Consider the following 10,014-nt stretch of genomic DNA (forward strand, 5'->3'; position numbering starts at 1 on the left):
TATATATATATATGTAAGCTTATTAAACTTTATGGGGTTCTTAAAAGGCAGAACTTCAAATTCAAGCTTTCCATAACTAAAGTAGGGGTTTGACATGTTTCAGATGTATTAATTTAATCAGTTTTACTGATGCATTCGCTTCAGGGACAATGAAAAATGTGTTTGGGTCTGTGTGTTGTCAAGAGCAATCTGTCTGTGTGTTTTTGTGGTGGCAGTCCATGCTTACGTGCAGCAGCAAGATGAATCCTCTTAACCAATTACCAGAGAGGGAGAGAGGAAGACACACAGAGAGAGGAAACTGGCACACCTACTCCCGTGCAGAGACTTAACCTGGACCAAAATAGATGACCTACTGTAGACATGGGACAATGGCCTATTTAATGCACTAGTGATAACATACCTGCAGTTTCCACCCCAAGTTATTCTTTGTAAATGACAAATGATAATGCTGAGGTTTCAAGCTCCAATCTTTGACTCCAATTTAAAGACAGCTGCTTGCAAAGTCTGTTTCCCTGCCTGCATGAGAGATTGTGTGGGATGTCTGTGTGCTGCTGAGTAGGTGAGCAATCTCCACTACTAGAACTGGAAGAGGAAAAGGTCAGGTGTTCATGTGTTGGAACTTATCCAAGACAAATCTCACAGTAGACAAGGCCAAAAGGCACTGAAGAGATATTTTTAATGAATGCAGCCTTTCTCTGGTTTTATCTGGCGGGCTGGCTTCCTGGAAAAATGATTATGTAAATGTGGATAAAGAGGAAATTAATGAAAACAAAAAGGTATAATGGACAATTTCCAGGTGGCATCTAAATGATAACAAATATATGGAGGGAGAAGCAAAGACAGACTCCAGCGAATTGTTTTCATGGCTCTGGCTGCCAACAACAGAGAAGTCACCTTGGGAGGGACACGGGACACGAGCTGCTGTGCTGACGGAGCTAAACAGTCTTCTTCCTCTCAGCACAAACGACAGAGGGAGGCAGTTTTCAATGGGGGAAAGCCCCTGCAACACAGCAGACCAAGATCTGCATTATCTACTGTACCCTGTGCTTTAATCTCTGTAAGTTCAGACATATAATATAATATAATTGCCATGATGCTTTTAAAAGGAAACACAAAAACAGACCACACAAACTGGATTCCTGACAATAACATGGCATGATACTTTCTAAATAACGCTACCCAGACCCTCACCTTGTTTTTTTAACTATTAGCTCAGAGGCAAATAGGTGTTGATTCATTTTTATAATTTCCCTGAATAACAACTAAAATGTTTTTCTTAACTACTACATTCTAAATGCAGGTTATTAAACCTGTCATACCTTTGTAGGTTGTTTTGTGCCTGCCTTTTTAACAATGGAACCACTAGGATGATTTGGCCTTGCAGCAATTACTACCCACAAGGGCATGTTATTCAAGTAATTTCTCTATTTAATCTGCTTTTTTGACTCCAATAAATCACAACAGGAAGGGTCATCTCCAATGTTCCTTATATCAGCATAGAAAAGTCACCTAAACGGGACCACAATTAGAGTCAATTAAAATACGATGTTATACACAATTTACAGAATATAAGATAATTAATTTAAGGTTTTTGGAAGATTACACCACTGTTTATGATTATTTATTGCCATAGTCAATAAAAATGCTCCACAACAAAGATACATGTGATTTGCAATAATTTTACTTAGACTTTCACAATATAATGCAAAAAGTCTATTTCAGACAGTCAGATATATATCTTATTGTAAAATTCACTAGGTTTAGCACATTTTTAACTAATAATAAACTAAGAGACAGCTGATGGCATTTGTTAAAACTGATGAAACGGTCAAAAAATGAAATGATATTACCAAAAAAACATGCAGATGCATTATAACATCTGGAGTAAATTATAAGAGACATACCGGTACTTAGATTAAACTTTGATATCTATGTCAATTCAAACTGCCAAAAATCTGTCCAGATATTCTTAGATCAAAAAAACTCATCATTTTTATTTGTTCAATTAAAATCCCAATATAAAAATCAGCGACTGCAGTAAGGTCTTACATGTTACACATTCTCGTCTTTCACATGCTGTTTGCTAACAGGCTATAATTAGGGTCTATGCTAAATGTTTCATATTGAACAACTTCCTGTGGAATTATGGAGCTACATCCATTTAATGCATGGTAGAAATTACAAGAGGTGAAATGCATGAGCTAAGTGTGGCATAAATGGTAAAAGGCTTCCTACTAACCCAGAGGTGGTTTTTACGGAAGAGGATTAGGGCCACTGAAAAAAAAAAAAGTAAACTGATTTTTAAATTTTATTTCACTTTTTTCTCAGAATTCTGACTTTAATCTCAGAATTCAGTCAGAATTCTGAGAAAAAAGTCAGAATTCTGAGATTAAAGTCAGAATTCTGAGATTAAAGTCAGAATTCTGAGATTAAAGTCAGAATTCTGACTTTTTTCCCATACTATACTGAAATAAAATAAAAAAAATCATTTAACTTTTTTTTTTTTTTTTTTTTCAGTGGCCCTAATCCTCTTCTGTAGGTTTTGATTGCAAATGTGAAAAAAATCGTTTGGCTTCTGACTGGTGACCTAACCGAGGGAAAAACCACTGTTTAGTCACATGCTTACAAGGAATATAGGTCATGGAAAGTCTGCATCCATTATTTACTATCAAACCTTGCTCTTCTACTCAAAGTTTTCTATCAAATCTACAGCCAAGATATTTATCTGACAGATATATATCCTGTAAGTAAATTAGTATTAAAGAATTTAACACATCTGCTCTCAAGAATCATTACATAAAATAAATCTATGATCTCTCTGTACAATCAGTGAAATAAACAGAGATAAGGCTTTGTGATCGGTCCACATGCTGAGACTTCTTTTTACTTTTTATAGGTGCTCATGTTCAAAACTAATATAAAAGAAGAAAATAGAACACTTCTCCCTGACTGTGGCCTCCTCCTGCTGTGTATGACATATATTTTATCATGTTGCATATTCCCTTAATACCTTTATGCTATGATAACTTTTGCTCTTTTCCAGCATATTAACCTATTAGAAACAACATACTGTGTGAAAAAGTTGTGATACGTACAGTTTATTTGCAGATTATCTTTAGAATTTCAAAATATTAGAATACAGAATATCCATGCAGCTCGGAACAGGCTTCTCTTGCAAGGAATCAAAGCAGGTGTGACTATAATGGGATCCCCTCGGAGTTTGTGGAGTTTGCATGTCTTTCCTGAGCATGCATTGCTTTGGGTCTGCTCTGGCAAAAAGAAAAAAAGTAATTCTTAACAGAGCCAGCTTGAGTTCAAATGAGGACATACCGGTATGAAGAATTTCCAATGATGCAGGTACCCCATCCACTACAGTGCCACTGACTCCCTTTTCATTTTCTGCATGCTTTCTCATGGTTTTAATTCTCCATTAAAACTGTTTGTTTTGTGGTTGAAACCATGGGAATGGAAAGAGTGAAGCCAGGCACAAATGATTATTTAATTAGTGTCAGTCTGGTTTCTTAATTATTTGATGCAAATACATTTACTCTATTGAGCTGTTGCTAGTGTTTTCAAAATGTTTTTCTCTTTATTCATGAATTCTGTTCCCAGCTTCAGATCCTGAATTTGTATGTGTGAATAAATGATTTCTTGTAGAGTAATTACAGAAAAAAACAACAACATTAGGAAACATAAACTTTTAGATCTCACCTGATGTCACCTTTTTTAAGATTCGAGGAATGGCATGATAAAATGTACCCTTTATATATATATTATATGTGCAGGCAATTCTATTACGTCATAAGCACCATGGTGCAAATTAGGGATGTCCTGATGCAATATTGATATTGGATATCAGTTCGAAATATCAGATTTTAATGGCCTGAATCTAAAATCTCCAATATTTTCATGCTGATAGAAACACTTTGCTTCCGTTAAGAGTTTTCTCTATCCAATTAGTTAATTTTATTTGGGTCAATTGTTTTCTTAACTTTTGTTGTTGACTTTTGTTCCCCGTTTTAGTGATATAACTTGATCAAGCCTTTTTTTCTAAAATTCTGCAGCATAACATGAGTAATAAAACCTGGTATGATTCATACTAGTATCGTATCAGGTGTACATTGGTATTGGCCAATTCTCAAAGTTGCTTTATCTTATTGGAAATGAAAAGGTTGTATGGTGACACCCTTAGTCTAAGCAGTAAAAAGTGAGTTTTTAGGCCACAAGAGGTCTCAGGCTTTCTTCAGCATTGCTGAAAAGGCGCAGTAGCCTAATAACCAGAAGTAGGAGGATACCTCAACATCATGGAATGGGCGTTACGCAGATGGGGAGAGTTGGTTTTAGGCAAGTGTCTTTCTCCAAAGTCTGTAGTGACAAAAACAACATTAATTCATACAAATGCTATAGCTATAGTTTTGAATGCTCTAAAAATAATGATAATGGAAGATCATCGAAATTTGCCCAAATGTGCTGTAAAGCATGATAAAAACCAGCAGCCATGTAAATAGCTGCACAGTCCTCAATAAAGCAACAAAAGCTGAAATTTGTAATATGCTCCTAAAAGCTCCTTTGTTTCTAGAAAACAGACAGACATCAGAGAGTAAACTGTGCAGGAAGGAGACCAAAGAAGCAATTTAGACTATGTAAAGAAATAGATATTATAATTGTTTTTTGTTCCTTGACAGCAGCAAAAAGTATTTTCAGTTAACAGTAGTGTATGTGTCATTAAATCATGGTTGTTGTCACAAAAATAAATAAATGTTACTATCCAGGAAAGGCTTTACATTAGATCTACTGACGTGAATCTAGTATAATTCAAAGCGGTATTCCAGCTGTGTCAAGTGTGTTTGCAATTATATAGCTGCAAACACCCCAATTATGAAAGAAAGAGCTCCATGCTGCTCTGATGTCAAGCACACATGTGTGGCTGTAAAGACGTCTGAAAGCCATTTTCAGGCTGTTTATTGTATGGCGTCTGGTCGTAAACGTACAGTAGGCCTCTCAACACTTGTGAAATAAAACCAATCCATATCCTTTATAAAAAAATTATCAGCTCTTTTCTCATATTCATGATTTTATTCTGTTTGTTTGTTTAGGTAAAACAAAAAGTTAAGAATGGCCACGAGAAAATTGCTGCAGGAAAAACTGCCAGCATGTGCACACCCACTTAAACTGTCTGAATTCTTTACTTGGGGCACCTCGCCCACCATAAATCCTAATTGAGTCTGATTTAGACCGTTGGCCATTTGTCAAGTGTGCTGTTTACCCACACACGCTCACACATTGGCACATTAAACTGCATCTAAATCGCTAACCTAGCAACCCAAAAACCTTCTTTCTCAGGGGCAAGAAAATTACACAACAGCTAAGCTGATTAAGAACAAAAATTGCAAAACTAAGCCTTTTCTATATGTGTTCTCTCAGCCGAACAAATGAAAGACTAGCATAATGAGAGAAAATTGTCTGGTTAGAGACAAAGAGCTTTTCTTTAAAAAACGGGAGAAAAATGACAATAATTGTGTGAAAGCCACAGAAAAGCATTCAGCACAGGAAGACATTCAGATCCAATGAGCTCATTGCCGGTCAGAAAGCTTCCTCGCTATTCTCAGTGTGTCTGTTTTGCTGTATATAAAACTGTACCATTCGAATCTGTGTGAACACCTCAAGGTCATGGCAGGAAGGACATTTTTCTTTTGTTTTTTTTTAAATCAATAATTTCCATTTGAAAAAACCACACCATAGAGATCAAATCAGCCTCCTGACAAAAAAAGGAGCTGAATTTATTGAATAAAGTGCATAAGGAAATGCTTTGTCGAGGCTTTTGTTGGATTGCTGGATTAATTTTTTCGATTCCCCAATGGTAAATAATTTTAATAAAATAGAAAAAAAGCATGTGAAATTATTTGTAAGCTCCTTAGAGAAATTTAGAAGAGGAGATAGTATATCTGTTTCCAGCATTCCCTTCATTTCCCCTTTGGCTAAGATTAAGTGTACATCCCGTGTGCGTATGTGCATGTTTGTGTTTGCACAGTTGGTTTGGTCAGGATATAAGATGTGCAGAATGTAAATAGTCTTACAGAAAAAACAGTATGTGGATCCAAAGAAAGCAATGTTTTACTTTCAGTGTGCTGTGCATACTTTTTCGTGATTATAAATTAAGATAAAACGGCAGTTTTCTTTCTTATCTCATTGTAAAAAAGTAGGCAAAAAGTTCCTCATAATATTTTATTGTCAATATTGTGACACAGGTTTATATAAAATATGTGCATTTTTTTCTGTTTGGTAGCTTAAATATTTCTGCTGTAAAGATTAGAAAAAGATCTAATAGAATCAGTATGACAAAAGGGTTTTTATTATTTTAGTTATGCAATTACTGTTGTTTTAAATTTATCAATTAGCCAAAAGTGGAGGCGGGGTTATTTGCCCCAAACCCATCCAGCCTTTCAGAGACTTAGACGGGTATGGGGCATTGCAGGCTAACAAAAGAAGCCAAATGACCCCCCATTCCACATGGCTGCTTGCATGTTTTCAAAACAAAAACAAGGTTTTGATGGGCTACTGTATAAAACCTCGATCTCAACGCTATTCCTGACATTTTTCATTGAAAGAGCTTCCTGGATGGGAAGCAAAACACCTTCAAACTTGGAAACAAAGTCCAGTGGATTGTTTTTTTTTTATTACTTTTTTTTGGAACACTCACATATGGTATGGTCAGCAGATATAATGCTCTGGGATTTTTTTACTGGGTTGGACCTCTGCTTTAAAAATGGTGCATACAGCAGTGAAAAGTGCATGTAATAAACATACCCTTGTAAAGTTTTGAATGTATTCTGCATTTACAGTCAAAGGGCTGTGAAAACATAGCAGTGTCATTAGGGAGGATAGAGAGAGTGAGAGATAGAGCACATGAAAGTTAAAACTGCCACCCACACAATCTCTGTAGCACACAAACACACAGATATCTGCAGCTGAGGATCATTGGGGTCAAACTCAACACTGTTGTGTACTGATCATAGTGTAAATATAGGTTTTAGTCTGTGATGTATTGATTATTTCAGGCTTTTCTACTTTCTTTTTGTTTTTTTTTTACCCCAGCTATTTTCTTCTGTATCCAATTCTTCATACTTGGCATATTTTAAAAATTTTGGCTTTCACAAAAACTGTTACAATTTATTTTGTGCTTTGCAGTGGTCGGGATGAGGCAAGAGGAGATCACACAAACTTATGAGCACATAAGCTTCTTATGAGGTTGCATCATAGACTGAAAGTGTCAGTCCTCAACCCTGGATAAACCCTGATTTGATGCGTTTTCACCGAAGCAATCTCTTTTATTGGCAAAACGTTATAGAGTTTTAAAAATGTCATAAATGGACAAACAACAGTTGGAAAAGCTATGTTTTGCTTTTGTCTTCTTGAACCTTAGTAGGGGGTAACAGTGCATACTTCCAACCGCAGTGGTGCTCAGTTATCTGACTGTTTAGAGGTTGGAATCAGGGATTGACTAAAAGGAGCATTATGTCCTCATGATGCTTTGGTAAAAATATTCCTGTCATTGAACATATTGATCATAGAGCCTGTCTGGCTACATAACCCCAAACACAGATATTTGCATCGATTGGCAAAACAACATTACCCTTTTCTCAATGTCGGATATTTAATCAGGTTAAATTTTGACTGCTTCTGGATGATGGGACTGCAAAAACATTTTTGCTCTTGTGAAATGATGCGAATTTTATTTTTTACTCTTTTTTTAAAATGAGCTTAATTCAGAAGTTTATTTATTTTAATTCAAAAATCACACACATTTATTAAGTTCTTTGTAGAATTTTAAACTTCTAAAATCCCCTCTGGGATCAATAAAGTATTTTTATATTGAATTAAACTGTAGACTGTGATCAGATTTATAGATTTATACAGCAGTATCAGGTTTATAGGTCACCTTCCCTACACACACATTTATAGTTCTGGCTACTAGTTCTATTTGGCAAAGATCAGAGCTTTGTAATGGCTACTCCTAAATGTTGCAGCTAATCTAATAATTTTCTGCATTGCTCCTTTTGGAAAACCCATGTTTTCCCAAAGCTTCAACTTTCTGGCCTAAGTCTTCCACATACTGATCCTTCCTCATCAAACTGCCATCTGTTTTGTGATGTGAACCAGAAGTTGCTGCAGCACAATATTTGCACAACTTGATGTTGTGCAGAGAAAGATGTTGTGCAAATCACACAGCTTGAATTTCTCTGGCTTTGTACAGTAAATATAGATACTATATTAATTAATTAATATAATACATCAATGCAGACACAATCAGATCAATGTATATAGTAAAGAGGAATTTGGGAAATTGTTCAATAGCTAGCTATTAACCTAATATTATAATTTCTCTGTATTTGGCTTAAACTATTGTAACTACAGCTCTAGTGTTAAACCTTTTATACAGATGAGCTACTGAACCCCACGTAGCATCTCTTTGCTGTGGTTGTTCGAATATGTTTTTAACCATGAGAGAACAAACCAAATGAGTAATGTGATCTAGATAATTTGTCATAATTTAAACTAGATGAAACATTTTTCAGAAATGTTCCCCCTTCAGTCAACTTCATGGACTTGTTAGGAGTCAATATGGGTTCAAGTCTTGCCTGAGGATACTTGAGGGACTTAGTAGAATAAGGATCATACTTATCCACCAGCTCCAAGGCAAACATTTTATCACCTTTGGGAAAACTTACTTATTTCTTCAGAGGAGATATGATTTAAAAGTTTACTTAGTGTTCTAAACTGACTTCAAGGATTTGATGCCACAATCACTATGGGTTATGTAGGGTTTTCTATAAAATAAAATAATCACATTTATACATGGATTCATCCCATCGGTAAAAATTTGTTTTTGTAATTGCAAACTACTACACAACTACACCTGATTGGGCAGGCTTATATTTGGAACTGTACTATTATTAATAATGATTGCTAAAAAATGGTTGCATAGATATTATGTTCACATATTCTACCTTGAAAGTAAATACAACACAATTTTATTCAATATTAATATAATGGTAGCATCTATAAAGTTTACTTTGTAGAATAAAATCCTGTCACAAAATTCAATAGGGGCTAAACTTTGAATCATCATATATTTATTATCATTCTATGTTTGCTTGTGAAATGGAGCCACCAGCTGAGAGCCAGCTGTGTCTTTACTCCAGAATTTACTGTCATCTCTGTGGCTGCTGACGGCAACCAGGAGGATTCTGGTTGTATGCCAAAGTGCTCTGTCATTTACTCTAAGTAGATTTAAAGTTAAAAAATATGGGTAAAATAAAACTTACCATACACTGTGTGTGTTTCATACATATTCACATTGTGGAAAAGGAATTGAACTGCAAAATGTTAAAGAACTGCCAGAGTTTCATTTACAAACTTAACCTGTAAAACCTTTTTAATTTCAATTACATGCTTAGAAATTGTGACTACATTTCATTAATGCTTTGTTTTTTCATCTTTTTACAAGAATTGTTTACCAACACTCTGAATAGACATGTCATGTATGAACATTTCTTTCTAGTTTGTTTGATAATTCCCTTGTTCACTTTGATTTCAAAAAAACATATCCTAAAACCTGCTATGAAATAATAATGGCACAGATAATAAATTCAGTCAGTGTCTGAAAGCAGAAATTATCTAATTCAATTGAGACTGAATGGTGCCAGTAGACCCTCAGTTGTGGAGACACGGACCAAATTATATATCTGCCTCCATAGAGAATAGGGAAAATAGGTCTGAGTTTTACATCTGCCCTTTAAACTGGGACACATAAGTCTATCATGTCTCTCTACAAATGGCACACATGGAACTGATGGATCAATATAGTAGACTGGTAATAGCTGAGCGAGAGTCCATAAAAAAACAGTTGTGTTGTTTAAGGGGCACTGTCCCATGATCCTATGTTCTAACAGTTAACATCCATATTGAAGCCTGTTGGTTTATTTTGGTCCTAGGAACTGATAACAAAGACTT

General features: G+C 35.3%; 1 protein-coding gene across 1 annotated transcript in view; it reads left to right on the forward strand.

Moving 5' to 3' along the window:
* coro2b (coronin, actin binding protein, 2B) overlaps positions 1–10,014 on the forward strand; it is a 41,606-nt gene that overhangs the window by 880 nt on the left and 30,712 nt on the right. The window lies entirely within an intron of this gene.

The sequence above is a fragment of the Cyprinodon variegatus genome, unplaced genomic scaffold, assembly GCF_000732505.1.
Source record: "Cyprinodon variegatus isolate N-32 unplaced genomic scaffold, C_variegatus-1.0 Scaffold701, whole genome shotgun sequence".
Taxonomy (NCBI): Eukaryota; Metazoa; Chordata; class Actinopteri; order Cyprinodontiformes; family Cyprinodontidae; genus Cyprinodon; species Cyprinodon variegatus.